Genomic DNA, 17,571 nt, shown 5'->3' with positions numbered 1-17,571 from the left:
CAATTAATTAAAACTGACAAAGTACAATGGCTGATCTAAACGAGGTGACGAAAGGTCGACAACACATCAGGAGCTCTTTAGTGGGGACAATCATGAGTGGCACTGATCAGCCCGCATTGGTACCACCGTAGACCGTATAATGCTAAGCTTGTAGTTAAAAATTACCAATACTCTGCATGTGTCTACAAATATTTGATGTTAAGCTGAGTTAATTCTCTTAAGGTATGAACTAGTATCAAGTGTACTTGGCATGAATGGTATATTATATAATACTGTATTTGTTTTAATTTTTTCACCAATTTTAGGTACCCTCTGTATTAGCATGGTGTAGTCATTGGCTTTTGGGCTAGTGGCCCAAAGGCTTGAGGCCATTTTATCGACATGCTGAGGAGAAAATAACTTTATCTACTATTATATTATGTATAGATGTAGGTCATGTGTTCCTGTGAATGTTTACAGAATTCTGAAACTAAACTTAAACTTTTTGAGGACTTCCTTAATTTAAAATCAGTTTCTTCCTCATTCATAAAATAATTATTAAATTATTATGTCATTCGTAAAAATAACTCTAAAGTTGAATTACGAAAACAATGAAGTACGAGCAGGTTACACAACATTAAATACTAAAACAAGGTTTTATTCTCCTTATTTTAAAACAAGAACACATTAAAGGCCGCTACAAAACCCTCAGGTCAAAGTCAGGAATTAAAAAATTACGGTCGCCATAGCAACCAGTACAATGCACAAGCTTTATTACAAAGTCATTATTACTACTGCAATTAACCTAAACCCAAGCGGGCATTAGTAAAACATTGTAAAATAAACCTTAGTTTAACGACACACAGATTATGTCAAATGCATTATGCATTTTGTAAGTCAATTGGTTAGACAAAGTTATTGAAGGGATTGTGACAAGCGATTTTCAATTTTAGGTTCTAAGTCATAAGGATTATTTGGAGTGGAAGGTGTATGGTTGCCGAACTCGCATGGCGCCAAGTGAGTCGGTATGAAATGTGGAACTATGAATAGCTCATAAGTTCATTACTTTGATTTATAGTCACAGATTTGAAAATACTATTAAAATCATCAACGAAGTATGCTGGTAACTAAATCTCTGATATAACTGAGAATTATTATCTGACGTAGCTATCAAGCAACATTAATCGGTACTAAAATGATGTGAGGACTATTTATAAGGCCAATGTTTGTTAATCCATCCATCAGACTATATTTATCCAATACTGGAAATAGGTGAACGGTAGCGCGTTGAGTTTCTTGTTATAGTTAAGTACTTAATACCAGAAGTAACTCGAATAACAGGAAGAATAAATAACTATGTAACCGATGGCACAAATGTGCAATAGTCTGGATTTGTAACGACAACGGTAGATTCGCTTTCATTTAGGATTTTGTACTGCAAATGGTAAAAACTGCACTTTATATACAACGTATCTCTTTTCACACATGACTTATTTCTGCCGTCGTAAAAATTAATAACAACTACAAAAATATCCGTTAAGCAACAGTTGCTATGGTTATTAATTTTGGCAAATTGTTTGTTCTTTGGCCTACTGTTACGACACCCTCGGTGTGGCGAAACCGAGGCGTACTTGACAGGTTTTCATTCCATCTTCTATTTAATTATAGCGAAAAAAATATAAACTGTCAAAGCGTTCTAAATATAAATCACTAATAATATTAAAAGCTCGTTAAAACCTCGCAGTTAAAATGTCATGCAAAACGTGGGTGTTAATATCATAACTTAGTAACTCTCAGTACCTCTGGCATTTCCCAAGAAAATAACTGTTGCCCTGAAAAGGTTACATAAATATGTTCCATTCCAGAAATAGACACAGTTAAACATTGACTTTTTATTGAATGGGATCGCTCTATTTTTAGCATTCATATCGCCAAAGTCATTAAGCAACTATGCCTGTTACATGAAAGACAAAAATAATTTCCCGTTTCCTTTTTCTTTACTGAACCTAGGTACCTATAAACTTAATGTTGCTTGCGTTTACGGTTTACTCTAATGTATTGGAGTAAGCTTTACTTAACAGTAATTGTTTCATAAATGTCAATTAATTATCACGTAGAAAACGTACATACCTAAAAAACCTCCCAAAGTAACTTTCGTAACACGCAAACGAAGTCACTGGCATAGCGGTTTAAAAAAAAATATTACAAATAATTTATGAAAATTGTGTCTAACCATTTCGCAATACCATGACAATCGCAACAATAGTGGGAACTTCCACACAACCTTGTGACAATCAATAATTGCAACCCCTCCTGTGACATTCGCACAATGTTGGCATTTTCTGGAAATCATTAACTCCGTGAGAGACCTGCAAATGTCTTGGAAGTTAAGAATGGGAGACACCAGACACCGATCGCGTTACAATACTTTTAAGAAGTTATAAAAGTTTTATTTTACATTGTAGTTATCGTCTCGTCTTACTAAGACACACTGTATAAAAGATATGGTATTATATTCTTAGAAATAATTTTGAAGAGAAAAACAATAGCTGGTTTGCTTATATGCTGGTGATGATATTTGCAATGGTATTAAGTTTCGTCGTGGAAACAATATCAATTAATTATGAAATGCTGTGAAATTTCTAATTCGTATAAATTTGTTGCAACACATAATACATAATACAAATGATTTATATACATGTCCTTATGACATGCACCATTGTGGACCTTGTTTCAAGCATTCTTTGCCAGACAATCAAAGCGTGATGCAGAGATAACAAGATTTTCAGAATAACAAAAATTTTTATAATTGTGGTATAATTTTAAAGTCGCTGTCTTATAGACTAAAAATCAAGTCCAATTTTCTTTTGAAATTGTTGTAAACACAATTTGAAAACAATAACAAGTCAATAAAATTAAAATAAAATATTTTAAAGTAAGCCGAAAAATGTCGCTTTGGATACAATAAATTAATGTAGGTACTAACGTGACTCCTGGTAACATAACTCAACCATCATAAGTTCATATAAGCCAACATTACACAATGCTAATAATTAAACCGTGACTTTTATCACACAAATTACAACCTATTTTTATGAAACTTTCAATCTAATTAAGAATGCTTCAACATAAAGAAAAGACTAATGAGCGATAACGACTCGATTCAATCGAGACTTAATAACAGCTATTATATCGATTGTAATATCGAGATCAAGTTCAATGAATCGATTAACTATATTTAGATTTGTATGGAGGTGTGATAAGGACTTAGTGCTATACAGTATGCGGGTGTCAAATGTTTTATTTTAAGACTTGAATAGAATATATAGAATACTTGTTGGTTCGTAAGCTTGCTTGTATACAAATCGAAGAAGGTCTCTGATATTTGATAAGTTTAGTCTGCATTTGCGTTTTTTATCTACTAATATTCATATTAGTAGATAAAACATATTATTATTATGAGTTTGTATGTCGAAAATGTTAGATTGTAAATTACTGTCAAAGACTTGAATTGCCGGCTGAAAGGATATATTATTCGAACCCTTAACCTCAGAAAAAGCTTGGAAACAAAATTATTTATATATTACATAATTAAAAATTCGTTAATTACAATTTAAATCAATAAAAAGCTTGCTGTCTTAATCGTGGACTTAATCAAAACAATTTTCACCTTTAAACCTGCACTGCACAAAACATGATAAAAATAAATTTAAACAAACTGCTATTAATATTTACCCACGTCACAAGTGGCGTTACATAGCTTTACAAATACTGTTCAATGATATATACGTATGGTTGTATAATATAGGTCATACAAATATTTGGCAGAAGTCAGGGTTGCGAGTTCGATAACCGATTGACCTTGTGACCCTGCGAGGTTAATTGTAGGTCATCCTCGGGTCAATATGTAAAGCTTTTGTTACCAGACAAGGTCACACCTACGCTAGATAAAACTGGATTAAGTTCTGAATGACGTGCAATTTATTTTTGTACATCTATGTTTGAGAGCACTTTACCGTTACTAAAAGCAACTTTTCCAATGGGTTTCGGCCTACTACTACTATAACTACTACCATCTATTATTATTTTTTTGGTTTCAAAATCTCATCGACCCTGATCTTTTTTGCGACACAAGGATTTAAAATCATTAGTGCGTAACTCGTATTTTTTTAAACTAAGAATTTAGATACTAACTATCTAAATTATTCATATTTCCTATCATAACAAAGGTTCATTAGAACCACCTTTTCCCAGTAAATGCAGCGCATTACTGCTTACACGAACAGCTCTCACATTTGTACTAACGATCGGGATGGCGTGGTTATATCAATAATGAATCTACAACCATTATTTGATGCCATCGTGAGCCGCAGCTGAACAAACCATTATGTGTATTAAGTTGTTTGAGATGGAATACAGGGACGTACTTAGACGGGCAGGTAATCGGTTTTGTTCGCTTTAAATTCTCATGGAAGAGCTTAACAGTAGGCATTTTTTTCCTATATTAATAATGATCTTGGTTAACATAGCCTAAATGAAATACAGGAAAAAATATCTTTTAATAATTATTCCAAGTCATTTTGGAAACTAATGTAAGTAAGCATGTCTATTTTTGGCCTTATTTGTCACCATTAGACAAATAAGGCCAAAAATAGACATGTTTTACAGAGTTGATTGGTCTTTTGTTTAGTTTTTGACAACATACTATATGCTTAACAAACCAATTAAGAACAAAATCAACCTAAAAATCTTCGAAACGAATAGCTCATCCCTAGTGAATAAACTTAAAAAAGCTCTAACCAAGAAAAAACTAAACACAGAAAAAAATGTGCCATCGCCCATTCTAAGCGCAAATATCAAAACAGATCATTAATCCCCATTCATCATTCACAAACAAACGCATTAAAGACTTAATCCGATGTGATTAGATAATTTGTCAACGGTCCGACAACTGCATAAACACTAGTGATGTCACAAATATTCGGTATTCGGAATATTCGAACACTTTTCATTTGTTTTTTCTAGCCTCGTATAAGCGTAAAAACAAAATGTCCTCTATCATTCTGTTGGACAGAAGACGGTATTGTGTCTGAGAGTTATTCAAAGAATTTGGGACAGCATAAATATTTGAAGCCAGGAATAAGCACGTCATTTTGAACATTATTTATAGGATGAAAGGGTAAGAGTGTGGTTTCAAATAATAGACTAAGGTTTTTTATAATAGTTTAGAATGAGAGAATGTGATTAGGTGTGTACCGATCGCTGTCGAGGTCTGATTTTTTTGGTGCATCGTTATAAAAAAAAAAACAAATAAAATCGAATGCAGCAATATTTTTTAATTCCTTAAAAAACAAATCTTAGTATTTAGAATGTTAATAAAAGTTAAACCTAACCTTATGAAACTCAAAATTACACGTGTTTTGAATAAAATTATAGTAAAAGGTTAGACGATTAATATTTGCCTCACATAATTGTTACGATAATACATCGTTAATTACATATTATTTAAGCTAATTAGTAAGCATAGTTACCTAAATAAAATACATGATCATATCACTAGTAAATTTACGTTAAAAAACAAGCTTTTAAAGAAAAGCAAGTGAAAAACTCAAAAGGTCACTGATCCTCACCTCGAGATAGTTAAAATATTTGAGTAACAATGTTTTCTCGACAATTGCAGCGTTGGAGATATTTTAACACACTTATATGTTATTATGACACCGTTTCGAGTTAACCTCGTAAAGGCAACGTGAGGGAAACCGTTATCCCCTTTAGAATCACTTAACTGCTATTTGCCTAATAGATGCAAATTTTGTGCCCAACAGTTTCAATGACATTTTGCTAAATTGTAAACCAACATTTTAGTTTTGGATTTTTAAATGTCTTGTACTAAAACTAGTTACAACAGTAACTTCTTCAATTAACTGGTAGGTCTTTATTATTTAATGAAATATCCTTAAGGCACCTTTTTCGTCCAAGCCAAATCGCTAATGGCAGTTGTTACCTATAGAAGTACAACTCAATCACGGTTGCAAATCTAAATATACCAATCTATCAAACCTATCTCAAAACATACTATTATTATTCTTCATACTAAAATACTCTACGAAAAATAAGCAATAAAAAACGGTTGATGTAAGTCCGAACCTGCGTTCCAATGCACTTAAAGGGAGCACCGAATTCAAGGCGAGTTGGAATGACCTGATGGACGTTAAACAACATTATTATTTATTAAACATCAAGTATTGATACCGATCGGACTTTATGAGGGAATTCAACCGAAGTCTAAGCTCACAGCTTCATAAAATAAATCATCGAACGATTTAACTTTTATGATTAAGCAAATCTGTTGACTGCGATACAGATAAATAAAATTAATGACAAATTGTTTGTATTTTTTTTATGAGAAGATTATTGTTTTGAGATTTTCAAAACAATAAAAAAAATATAAATAACCTCTTTTATATTGTTTTAGTGTAAAAGATTATTATGTACATAGTACGGCCCGGTGGCAACATATAGGGCCCGCAAAATACCTGAAAGAATTTATATTTACAATATAAATTTATCTGAATCTAAAAATGTCATAACAGAAACGACCATATTTCAAATCAGTATTCTAATCCTTTTACTAAACTTTAACTACACATGTCGACTAAATTCTAAACTGCACACCAAAACATGTAGGATAAATACAATTAATAACAATACTATATTCGACGTCCATTAACATATTGTCAACAAGTCAAAATATTGTACGCGCTCGAAAGCTCAATGAATTCCTCACAAACTATAGATCAAAAATGTCTGCGCATGTGGATGGTTCAAAAGCTTAATGATCTCGACTGTACAGTGACATCAATCCTCTGGTTAAACCAACCGGGTCATCTCCCACGTACAAAGTATAAAGTCCACACAAATGCACATTTCTTGTAGTTTTATGTAACATATTAATCACGGCTTGCAGGTGTCTGCTATAATATAAATTGCGTTAAATATCTCAAAACATACGTGTAAATTTCTTTGTTAGCATTCTCTTAAACAAAACACTATTTTTCATGAAGAGTTATTGCTTCATTAATTCTGTTCCAGCTTTTCCGTGGTGGTATGAAACAAATAGTTTTAATGTGGTAATTAGAGAGAATTATTCTTAAAATAGAATATAATAGATTATGTAGGTAAGTTGCTTATTTTCACACGGTAATAAAGTTTTTCTTTTACAACAATCTCTACATAATTCTTACGGTCACCTCCGACACCGTAGACTAATATACTCTAACGTGCCTCCGAGCTCTATCAAGCGTTTTACTACTTGGTTATGGTAAGACTATAGAAGACGGAACCGTGACAGTGGATTACACGATGCAGAGCTCGGTCTTTTCCCTTTTTTATGGTAAAACGGGGACTCATGGATACCCACTCCCTCGGGGGAGGACATGGGTAGTGTCCGACTATTACTGACTAAACCTAAACCGCCGTGCTACGCTATCCGCGTTTTTGTGTCGGTGTATGGCAATACTTTGCAATCCTTCATACACAAGAATGTGTTGCCCCTGCTTGAAAGTACTTTACTAGTAAGTAGTAGCAATTATTGTCTAGGTGCGGAAGGCGGAGTATTATGAAGTTGTGTTAATTTTGGGACGAGGCCTATGTCAAGCAGTGTACCGCATATGGCCGTCAGTGAACTGCAAGTGACTTTGATGATTTATTGAGTATTTTTTTTTGTCTTATAGTAAAAATTCCGGGACAGTGAGCAAAGTATCGTAAGTATTTACGCTGGGATATTACTAAGATTTGCGGTAAGCTTGGTAAATGCTGAACTAATTACAGTAATAACGGGGTTCACCGCTTAATCATAACTTTCCAGGATAATTGCTATAATGCACTTTGTGAACAAGCACGTCTAACGGGAGCTTGTTCCAATTGAGTTATTAGAAAAAAATACCACTTAAATGTACTAAGAAGTTGCTTTCGAATGTTCAGGAAAAAGGCGAATAAAATTAAAAACTTATCTATTGTTATTTTAGAACTCGAAGTTAATTAAAAAGTAAAACATGATATTCCAGTCAAACTGGCGACCCCGCCGCTGCATTAGCTCATGTGTAAGAGCTTCGGTTAGGTCCGAAACTAGTCGGCCAATCCCAATAAATACGCGTGAGTCTCCAATAAAAACCGTTGCATCTTTTAATAATGAATCATTCTCACGAAACTTACTATAAAAATGATATTTCTGTGTTTACAAATAACAATTTATACATGAATGATACAAGAACAAATTAACGGTTTACTCACGCGTATTTATCGGGATTGCCCGACTAGTTTCGCTTTTCATTTTAGCGTGTAACGTCGCGTGCGCTTTGCAACATAACACAGGCACACTTAAATTGAGATCATCATCTTTATCTAGCCAGTTCCGAATTAATTTTAATTCATGATATCTAGACTTCAATTCGACAATCAAGGTCATTGCGACAGCCAGATGTGTGTTAATTAATTGTCACTGTTACAATTACTTCACCAATTAACTTCCTATGGCCATCTGTCGGGGTCCATGACCGATTAGCTCGAAGTTCGCTTAGCTTTCTTTTAATACCTACTGATATAATATTAGATAATAACATGATTTTATTATGGTTTATTTAAATGAAATAAATCAACACTGTCATGAGTTTTTTAAGGTTATTTTTATTTTCAAAAGCAGAACCAGTTTTAACGTGTTAGGACTGTAGATTTAAACATTTTATATAAAGTACCAAAACATTAAGAAACTGGTCAAAACCTTTTTGTCCTACGTAGAATCAAACCAGTACCTCGGTACCAACACTCAGAAAGCTAACCACTAGATACACTAACACACTACACAATAATAACAAAAGACAATTACCGTTTCTCGCAATAAAACGCAGTGTCCGTACAACGCGAGCAGTTGATGAGATTGATGGTTAAAGACCAACAGACAATGCCCTTTCGCAACATCAATTTACGTGAAATCTCTTCGTGATATTTTAATAGTTTAAAATGTTTATGTGTGTTACAAAATGTGTGTGTTTTAATTGTCTTGGTTCCGTAATAATAGTGTTGTTTTCTTTTTTCCGTACAATCAACAACAAAAGTATTTAATCAATATCATAAATTTATTTTTTATGAACAAACATCGCCTCAAAACTATGCGGATGACGAAAGTCATTCAAAAGTATGTGAACTGAAGTATTTTGTACCTATGTGTGATTAGCTTTAGCCCGTGGACCCGCCCGCTATAAAATAATCCATAGGAAACATAAAATCGGGATAAAAACTATCGTATGTGTTAATCCTGCTTATAAACTATCAGTGTACCAAGTTTCGCTTAAAACTGTTCAGTGGTTTGTGTGTGAATGAGGAACAAACATCCACACAAACTTTCGCGTTTATAATAATATCAGTAGGATAAGCAGGATTCATTACAAGTACTTTGTAAGTTATAAAAGCAAGATTACGTAGATACTAAGACAATCATTGCCTGTCTATCTCAACTTAACCATCTTGATGATTCCATACAACGTTCACGTTACACAAACGCAGAAGTTACATAAACACTATTGTAGTTTTCAGCGGGGCTTATGTTTCATACATTCCATACAAAAATCTCACATGTTTGGTTTCAACTTCCATTCAAAACGAAAAAAATGAGTTAGTCTTATTGTTTAGCTCTTTTTTTACACGCGTATGGAAAATCGTCGATACACTGAAAAACTGTTGAATTTCAGATGAATTATTAGTATGTATAATATATTTTTGAATGTTGTATGACTTCTTTGAGACCTTTAAAATACAACCTAAAACACATATAAATGTTTTACTTATATATTTCATTGTATATTCATTATCGTATTATAGTAAAAATGGCATGTAAATATATTGATATTAAAAAAAAACTATTAAAATCGATTACGGCGATTGCATGTTCGACCCAGACGACTCGTAAAAAATAATACGGTTGTTTTTATTTATCTGTCTAGCAGGCCAGTTACATGAAGTTTTTATTCGATGGCTTTCGAAATATGAAATTGATTGATTGATGTGTGCCAACAAAATATTTTAGTTGATTCAATATTGTGTTTAGTAATATTTTTTGTTTGTTTAACAATTTGAATAAATAATATCACACTGGTCCCCGATTAATTTATTTGTCAAAGAATTCTTTAAAAAAAATACTGGTAAAAAATACGTGGTATTGATACTCCTTGCTTGTGTAAGTTTTCAAATGATGCTATACACAAAAATGACATCCGTATTCATCGCAATCGTTTTAAACGTGATTTAACCAGTAACATGCCAAGCTTCCCAGTAGTCAATACTTAAAATACCAGTGCGATACTTGACACATTAGTGCGAGACGATGAAAATTAACATTAATTGGGTCACAGATAATGTTACATGCTTTTTATGACTGTCTCTCCGTCTGTAATGCAGTGTGACCGTGTAAGTGGAGACGGGAATCTTAGCTGCGGTTTTGCATTAGGGAACTTTGAACTTTGAAACTGTGAAAAGGATTGTATTGATCAAAAGATTTCTGTGCTTTGGGGTTAGGTTGTTTTTTTTTTAATAGCTTCAGCACTAAGGAATTTAACCTTTGTTCTTCGCGGCGGATTTCACAAACATTCAAGGCATGTACACAGACACTTAGACTCTGAATAAGCATTTCTGGGTCATACAAATGCAAGAAATTAAAAACCGTAAAAATTAAAATAAAAGTTCCTCGTAAAACTATTTCCATCAATTTCTTTGTATAAATCAATAGATTTCAATTCAACAAGAGGCAAATTAAATGATAATGAATGTCCGTCCAACTATTTTTCCGTGCGTGTGTATGTTGCAGATATTGCAGTCTTGTTGTGTATTCTTCACGATAATTGAACAACAGTATCAGGTAAACAAGTGCAAGAATTTACAAATAATGTGTTAATTTCACCGGTATTTTCATTCCACGATACTTTGAATTGAGTTGTGTACCGACAAAAACGTTGATTACAATTGATTTATTGGACTCTTTATGATCCTCTGTGGTAAGTCATCATTTTCAGGCATGTGTATGTTACTTTGTAGCAGATGTTTCTTTAAGAGTTAGACTTTTAGAGTCTTGTAGAGGTACTCAAAGTAAACGGAACTTTACCTGTAGCAAAGTTCGGTTTACGGTGTTTGTGTTCCGTTGCGTGTCAGTGAGTTCGAAAAAATAGTATATCGCATGAATCCTGTAGCCAGACACCCGAAATTTTCTCAGATGATGCGTTTCAGTAGTAGAAACCCAATTTGAAGTTAAGAAGCGGTCGGTAAAAACATAATTAATTAATTTGGAGAGCGAACATTTTGTTTTGAAATTTTAATTTAGACTAAAGATTAGACATTTTATTAGTACTATACGGACGTACAAATAATGCTTAACAATGCCAGTTCGATTCGGATATTTGCTTACGGATTAGAGGTTACCAAATAAATTATCAGCTATCATCCATGCTATGATTTGCACAATTGATATCGCCGGACTAATTTTCGCTTAGCTCTCCACAGCTGCAACTCCTTCAAGGTCTAACAATTCCAAACAATAGTTCAAATACCACTTTAAAACTGCATCAAAATTTATGTTAAACAAATACTTTAGTCACGTGCCATAAACATTTTATAATCGCAAAACGTTTTCCATTGAGGTGGAATGCTTTTCGTATGGCAACAAAATTATATGAAACAATAATTCATAAAATGTTGTTGCTACTTCCGCGGGGTTTTATTACCATTGTTTTTAGGGAAATAGTTCCTTGCCTGTAATAGTTATTGGAAAAGTGGTTGATTTGCGGTTGAAACTGTTATGTGGGTGTTTATAATCGATTTGTCGTGCGTTTGCATTGAATGCAACACGTAATAAGCGCAGTTTTTTTTTGCTTTGGGAGAATATGTTAGAGGTGTGTTAGAACTGATTTATTATTTGAAGGATAAAGACTTTATTTTTGAACAGGAATAGCGTTTATTAAATATGTGAGCAGATATGTACATCATACAAGTAAAAAAAATAACTTATTTAATGATTATAATAAGAGACAGTGAAATGAATAGAATTAAACACATCTATACTAATATATAAAGCTGAAGAGTTTGTTTGTTTGTTTGAACGCGCTAATCTCAGGAACTACTGGTCCAAATTGAAAAAATATTTTTGTGTTGAATAGACCATTCCTCGAGGAAGGCTTTAGGCTATAAACCATTACGCTGCGACTAATAGGAGCGAAGATACAATGGAAAACAGGGTAGATATAAATCATAACTTCTAACCACGCGGACGGAGTCGCGGGCAACAGCTAGTAAAAGATAAAGGTAAATAGTCGGGGGTTTCTTCTAATTTAATACTAATTGCCTGATAACAATTAAAACAAACATTACACATACATACACTATTTATTTATCATAACACAGCTGTAGGATGTTACTTAACAACTGCTTGACAACATAATCTTTATCGCGAAAGAAATGCAATTCTTCATCTCGGAATGGCAATTAATTAAAGCAGTCTGGATTGATGGATCTCTTATCAGTGAACTGATTACTTCATAATAATGCACGAGTTAAATAACGCGTGCGTACGCCATCTTTGATTTTCATTATTGAAATGTCATCTGTTAATCGTTTCGTCACAGTTGCGTGTGTTAGTTTCAAGAATCGAATGGTTTTTTTTTTAATTTGATTTGATAGCGTCAATTATTTTATAAGTAGTTTATTTTTAAGAAGGATTTTTTTGTAATTGATTAATTTGGTTGTTTCTAGAAATATGTCATTGATTTATGTGTCTGTGTTGCTTGTATTATATCATTATTTTCATCATCATCATTTTGGCTCGGCTTAGTTTCGCCGTACTCAGACAGGCAGACAGAAAACCAAGAGACCTTATGACGGTGTGAAATGTGATAAGACTGCGCAGAACGGAAGCGGAAACGGCAATATTTTTCTCTTTGATTGCAGGAATCTTAATTTAATGTTGTGTGAAATTAGAAATTATAACTTGATACATTGGAAAACTTTGATAGTTTTTTACTTAAAATCATTTTAGCTTAACTATGTTCTTTTATAACTTAAAAAACTATAGGTATACGGCGTCGCGATACTAATTTCAAATGTATCTAATAGTTACATTGTCGTACTAATACCAACTAATAAAAACGAATATACGCAATACTTATGTATTTATTGCTGTATCTGTGTAATACAAATTATAATTTAGGGAAATACGGACAGCTGTAGATAACGTGTAAAACTCGTTCTAGGTACGTTTGATAATTTTGCGTAATTATTTCCTATTGAGCTTTAGATTTATAAATTTATTGAGTAAAGGATTGCAGTATTTAAATTCAATAATAAATATGTTACAAGTGCTTGGTTGACAGGTTCTAGTTTCGTTAGCTTGTATAGTATTTTAGTTTCGTTTGCTTATGTTTTGAAAGCATTATTTTGTAGTTAAACCAAATTTACTTGTAAGGTGAATGAACATGGCTCTGATTTGTGCAGGAATGTTAAAATTCTTTCATTTAGCAATCTCCTGATAAATGGTGTTAATCGTAGTTTTCAACGTTTTTGGGCATTTTGGCATCTCTTTAGGAAGGCGAGCTTTTTCAAGTACCCAGGTAGTCATTGTTCTTTACTTTTAAAAATATAGATACTAAGATGAGAATATGATTATTTAGAGGTCTCCTAGAAATGATATAAATATATAATATCGCTTTTACGTTTTTGGGCATTCTGGCATTTATCTTTTTACAACGGCGAGCTTTTTACATTACGTACACTTTGATAAGTAGTCTTCATTATAAACCCACGTTGGCAAAAGAACAGTCTATGGGTCTACACACTATCTTCTTCATCTGTCTCACTGTGTGTCTATTACACCCTAGTTAAAAATCAAGTAGAGTAACTTGGATCTAGTTTCAGATTTCAAATCAGATTTTACACATACGACGAGTGTCTTTATAGACCTTACAATTATTAGATTTATTTGTTCATCAATGCATGTTCATAACAGAAACACATATTGTAGACATTTTAAAAGCCATTTTGGCGCAATAACAGTCAACCACGGAATCGTTTGTACTTTTATCAGTCAAATGTCAGTCAACGTGTGCGAGGCCAGGGGTCAAGGCGCCTGATAACATAGTGCTGTACCACCTTATCGCGAAGAAATGTTGGCTCATTATGAGACGGTAACTTTTTGTGGTGAGTGTTGCCCTAGTGATGGGGTGTTATCGATATTGCAGTCGATGTCAAGTGTTATGTAAGGCCGGAAATGCGTTTTCGTTTGAAGTTAAGAAAGGTTTGGTAATTAAACTGTTTTGTGATTGTTTGATTATTATATATTTTTTCTTTACTTATAATTCAGTCTTTTAGGTTTAAGACGCTATAAGTTATTTTTAGTAGCGTAGTTTTTGGACAGATGTGATAAACTAAAGTATGTACCTACCTAATAAAATTTCGTCACTAATTTATATTGTGACTTTTGACATTAGTTTAGTGATATAATTTTTATCTTTGCAATTAAAATACTTATAAGCAGTTCTGTTAAAATTGCAACCAAAACAAACGTTTTGATAAATGAAAATAGTCTTTAAAGTGTTACAAACAACTACTGGATGAAAATACATTCTTTTAATTAAACTATTTTAGCAAGCTAATATGCCAGCAAGTATTAGTTAGTAAACCAAAATATTGTTAAAAACGAGTGGAATCATTTACAAATAATAAACAATTAGGTATATGCAAACAATTTAAATAACTAAGTTCAACAACCGAATGCACTTTTTTTTTGACATCGCACTTTTTCTTGCATTGATAAAAAAAAATATTTTCAACTGATATTATTCAGGTATTTATAAAATAAAATTATAAAATTGTATTTAAAAAAAGTAAGTAAATAAAATAAATTACGACCAAAAGTTGATTATATAAATTTTAGCAGAATTAAAATTTTCTAACACTAAGCGTACTCACCAAAAATAATATTCCGACCAGCAAAACTAGCCCAAAATGCAGCACAAGGTATCCGCAAACATTTTATTTAAAAAACAAAATAAAAAGATAAACACCTCACTAACCACTCTCACTGTCCGAAAATAATCAATGAAAAAATAAAACAGCAATAAAAAAGTCGAAATTCCAAAGTACACAAATTTATCGTGTCTATGTTCGATGCGTAAATGTGTTCGAGATTTGAAAGAGCGCGGGAATCGAGGCGCGTTTGTATAGCGCGCTGTGCATTCGCCGACTGGCGTTTGTTGTGCCCGTGGTCGGCTGAGCGCCTGAACCCGCTGGTTCTCAGAGTGGAATTAAAAAATTGGAGGGACCGTACACCCACACCGCAACACAACGGATGCTCGCTGTTTATTTCTATAGCGTTGACAAAAAATTTACGAAGATTTTTAGTAATTTTTTTGTATGCAAACAAGGTATTGTGCACAATGTGCCCAGCTATAAAACTTAATACTTACTTAAGCCGAAAACAGCTTTTCACAAATAGCCCATTTACTTAATTTTCTTACCATTCGTTAAAAGAATGTAAAGTTATCGCTATAGTCAGAAAATTTGCGGAAGTTACTGATATTAACAAAGTTAAGTTACGAGCTACTACTTCATAGATGGCGTAACTGAAGATAAAGTTAGAGTTTAAGTATTCTACTCGACGCTAGATGGCGCTGTACACTTTAAACCGACTTACGATACTATGGCTTTTGTACTATGATCAGAGTATTTTATTTGATGATTAATAAAATACATAATACCTACTTGCTAATTAATGAGTATAATACAAATAGTTTAGACACTTGATATGGGAGAGCAACTAAACTATTAATTGTTTAGCATTTTCAACCAGATTAGTCCGGCCTTGAGTAGTTAGATGTTATAATGTATTTATATTAAGATGATTTAGATTCAGCTCATGTAGGATAACAGAATACTCTGCATTAGTTTATACACTCGAATTTGAAAATTGTCTGGACTTTAAAAGAGACTGCGACCCCTGAGTTTGTTTCGACATTTCTTCTTAGGGTAGTCAGCTAGGAAATGTCGGCTCCATCGTTCTCAAAAAAGACATGTAAAAGTGATAAAAAATATCCTATTTGCAGAATAAATAATTTCATTTCATTTCAATTTCATTTCATTTCAGAACACATACTCGTACTTACATAAGGATACAAACAAATGGAGTAAATAAATGGGGATTATGAATTTTATTGTTAATCACGTATTCACATTTATTGGGATTTCTAGCAAAAAAACTATTTCTAGTGGCGATATTTTTCATAAATAAAATCAAGTATTACACTTAATGTATATTTCAATCCTATAAGTATCTTTATAATTATTTTTCCGAAGTAACATTCGTCACTTAATTATATAAAAGGGTGTTAATGGAAAATTCCTTATTTCCCAGACCTTGGATATCAGACAATATTAACTGACTAATATGACCTAATGGTTTGTTCATCACTTGATTTGTTCTAGTCATTAACTATTTACCAGATAATGGTTACCTATTGCAAGCGCCCATGTATTTATGGGTTTCCTTTTGTCATCTATTCACGTGACATATTTTCCAGAAAAGAAGGCTAAGCCACGCATTTTTGGATAAGATCTAACTTTATATCTCATTTTTATGAAACTGTTTACGTGAAAGTTGGACTCGCGACACTGAGCGTTTCGAACAAAAAGGATTTACACGTTAGGAAAAAAATCTTTGCAACCAAAATTGGTCACCATTTCTTAATTGGTCAGCAACCAGTGACCGAAAATCGCAAAAGATTCAGAGATCTGGCAGGTCTTTGCCTTGCAGTGGGATCTGACACAGAACTATGTAAAAAAAGCTTTTAAAATGTTTTTTAACGTTCAAACGTTCGGACAGACAGACCTTTTGGCATGGAATTATCGGTTTATGTAAAAATCTTACGCCTTAGAGACTATTATACTGAAGATATCATTTTTCCGCATATTATTATGTCTTAACCTGGATGTACTTCCGTAAATGATCCATTGTTCAATGTTTCATTCATTAAGATTTCATTATCAGATCGAATGTTATAGACATTGTCTAATAGGTGTCGTATTGTTATAAGACAGGTGTGAGAAGCGGAATCTCTCCAAACAAATTCAAAGTTGAAGAGAATTGAAACTTTTCTTGTTTCATAATATTTCTACGTAGCCTTATTGCCATATTCTTTTCATCTTTTGGCTTCCAGTCTTACCTGAACAGACTATTTCTCGGAGTACCTAGTGGTAGAGGTCACCACGCCGCGGCGTGTCGGGGGCTCCGATCCTCGTGCTGGACGACCTGAATTGTGTAATCTAAGAATGCAAGTCCTGAGTCTGGGTCTCTTTCTGTCTGGAGATGAAACAGTGACTTGAAATCTCATGTTACTTACATTATCATTGCGCTGTTTACCAACAAAGTACATTCGTGGCCCCCACTTCGATACTTTACTCCATCTTTGTTGCGTTTTATTATCCTATTTTTTTTATGGTGTGATTAAAAATTCTGGTATCCAATTTTTTTTTAAATTTCTCTGTCGTTCTAATTATAGTTTT

At 33.0% G+C, this 17,571-nt stretch overlaps 1 protein-coding gene across 2 annotated transcripts in view; it reads right to left on the bottom strand.

Annotated features, from left to right (window-relative positions):
- Positions 1-17,571, bottom strand: part of LOC113502493 (phospholipid phosphatase 3-like) — a 98,184-nt gene that overhangs the window by 64,584 nt on the left and 16,029 nt on the right. The window contains exon 1 of one of the 2 annotated variants that reach the window (XM_026884098.1): positions 14,983-15,406. The exons of the other annotated variant lie outside the window; for it this stretch is intronic. The gene's annotated coding sequence lies outside the window, so the exon portion shown is untranslated. Of the gene's footprint in view, positions 1-14,982; positions 15,407-17,571 lie in introns of those variants that run through there. 2 annotated transcript variants of the gene reach the window in all.

This window comes from Trichoplusia ni, chromosome 2 (assembly GCF_003590095.1).
Source record: "Trichoplusia ni isolate ovarian cell line Hi5 chromosome 2, tn1, whole genome shotgun sequence".
Taxonomy (NCBI): Eukaryota; Metazoa; Arthropoda; class Insecta; order Lepidoptera; family Noctuidae; genus Trichoplusia; species Trichoplusia ni.
The sequence above is the reverse complement of the archived record's forward strand: the minus strand, read 5'-3'. Positions and strand labels throughout refer to the sequence as shown.